This window comes from Malus sylvestris, chromosome 2, assembly GCF_916048215.2.
Source record: "Malus sylvestris chromosome 2, drMalSylv7.2, whole genome shotgun sequence".
NCBI lineage: Eukaryota > Viridiplantae > Streptophyta > Magnoliopsida > Rosales > Rosaceae > Malus > Malus sylvestris.
This window is the reverse complement of record NC_062261.1, coordinates 10,081,377-10,084,354: the sequence shown is the minus strand read 5'-3', so window position 1 is coordinate 10,084,354 and position 2,978 is coordinate 10,081,377.

Genomic DNA, 2,978 nt, shown 5'->3' with positions numbered 1-2,978 from the left:
TATATACTAAGCATATCGATTGCCCTATTACAATCCAATAAGGAATATGAGTCCTTTTATGTGCAATTACAAGAGTTCTCAATATCCCAGTCACAATAGGATTACTCTTGCCAACATGACTAAGACTTCTTTTATGATAATGTTAATTATCCCAAAACATGTAAGAATCATACTCATACTCTAACATTCTCCCACTTGAGTATGATTCATCACAACAGATAATTATCTCAAACGTATCAAAAAAGATGATCACACAAGTCTTTTATCATTTACACGAGTGCACAGATACATCCAGCTTACACAAACCAAAACAATGAATTTGTAATCTCCTTTGTAACACAGAATACAAAATCATCTTACAAATCACAATGTCCAATTTATGCTTATAGCAATGCATCTCAATACAGGAGTAAACCCAAAATATATACTCCCACTCACATAGCCCAAAATCAATACCAAAATATCCATCAGGGAACTGTTAACTCAAAATCATTCACGGAAGAGTGAACAACACAGTTATGACTCATTCAATAGCTTTATCAGTACTAAAAATTGATTCACAAGCTTTTATTGAATCGAAAAAAACTATTCTGTAAAACAATTAATCACAGAAATATCTGGAAAAATTGCATTGAATAAAAACACAACAAACTCCAAATAAAACAAACAAGAAAACTAACTAAAATACTTAGCTTCCAGAAAACTTTTGCAGAAAACCTCCATTTTGAAAAGCATTCTACTGTCATCTTCCAGTAGCTCTAACATACTTTTGAATATAGCGACAATTACTCCCACTTTTCAAAAGCTTCCAATACTCCCATCCGAGTTACATGAGTCTTGAAAATTCCATTTGGCAATGCCTTTGTTAAAGGATCGGCAATCATCATATCAGTAGTTAAATGTTCCACCACTATTGCACCTTGTTTAACTTTCTCTCTGACTTTCAAGAATTTCACATCCATTAACCTCGAGGCTGAAGTCCTTTTGTTGTTCTTTGAGAAGAACACTGCAGAATTATTGTCACAGAACATCTTCACTGGTCTTTGTATTGAGTCTACAAGCTTCAACTCACTGACAAAATTCTTAAGCCAAATTGCCTGTTTCATGCCTTCAAAACATGCCACAAACTCTGCTTCCATAGTAGAGGTAGAGATCATAGTTTGCTTGGCACTTCTCCATGAAATAGCATTAAACATGAAAACATAGCCACCAGTTGATTTTCTTTCATCCAGATCACCGGCCAAATCAGAATCGGTATAACCAATTACTTCCAGTTCTTTTACTCCACCATAAACTAACATGAAGCCTTTTGTTCTCTGTAAATACCTTAATGCCTTCTTAGCTGCCATCCAATGTGCTTCACCTGGATTAGATTGAAATCTGCCCAGCACGCCAACAATGAAAGCAAGATCCAGCCTAGTACATATGTTGGCATACATTAAACTGCCCACTAGAGAAGCATACGGTTTTGAACTCATCTTTCTCTTTTCCAACTCGGATTTAGGACATTGATCTCGAGTGAATTTGTCTCCTTTATTCACAGGTACATCAGCACCGTTACAATCTTCCATGTTGAACCGAATCAAAACTCTCTCAATATATCCTTTCTGTGATAGCCCCATAAACTTCTTTGCTCTGTCTCTGATGATCTCAATTCCTAGGACATAATGTGCCTCCCCCAAATATTTCATCTCGAAGTTAGAACTGAGCATAGTCTTGGTTTCATGCAGCAATTGCAAATTAGAACTAGCTATCAAGATATCATCCACATATAGTACCAAGAATATGAATTTGGTACCTTTGAACTTGGAGTATATGCAGCCATCAAGCTTGTTCTCAGTAAACCCGTGTGCAGTCACAACTTTATCAAATTTAATATACCATTGTCTAGAAGCTTGTTTAAGTCCATAAATTGACTTATTAAGCTTGCAGACCAAACTATCCTTCCCCCTTTCAATGAATCCAGGTGGCTGCTTCATATGAATAGTTTCTTCTAATTCACCATTGAGGAAAGCTGTTTTTACATCCATTTGATGTAATTCAAGATCAAAGTAGGTTGTTAATGCCATAATAATCCGCATAGAGTCCTTTGAAGAAACTGGGGAAAAAGTATCACTAAAATCGACCCCTTCCTTCTGTGTAAAACCCTTTGCTACGAGCCAAGCCTTGTATCTTTCAATTCTCCCTTGAGCATCTCTCTTGGTTTTGTAAACCCACTTGCAACCTATTGGTTTAGTCTTAGAATCAGATTCCACCAAAGTCCAAACATTGTTCTTGGACATGGATTCTAATTCTTCTTCCATAGCCTTCTTCCATAATACAGCTTGTGGACTTGTCATTGCTTGAGAATAGGTCAGTGGATCATCAATATCTCCTAGATCGAATTCATGCTCCTGGAGGTAGACATAGTCATTTGAAAGAGTCGGTTTTTTCACTCTTGTTGAGTGTCTCACAGGTTGCTGTACAGGTTGATGATTGAGTTCTTGAATTTCTTCAGACATAGATGCAAGATTATCCTCAGCAACAGGCTGCATCTCATTTTCAGTCATCTCAGTGTCTTCAGCTCTAATTGCAGATGGTGTGTTTGAGAAAATTGGAATCTGCAGACAGTCATTTGTTGCAGCATCATCAGTTGTTTGGGCAAGTTCGTCAAATTCAAAAGTTTCAGCCACCATATCTGCAACATCTTGGTCTTCAATGAACACAGCATTATTAGTCTTTTGAATCCGAGAATAAGCCTGTGGACAATAGAATTTATAGCCCTTGGATTTCTCAGAATATCCAATAAAGTAACAAGTTGTAGTTCTGGCATCTAACTTTCTTTCATTCGGATTATAAAATCGGCCCTCAGACTTGCAACCCCATACATGGAAATGCCCAAAGCTAGGCCGTCTACCTATCCATACTTCAAAAGGTGTTCCCTTCACAGACTTAGTGGGTACTCGATTCAAAATATAGTTGGCAGTCTTGAGTGCTTC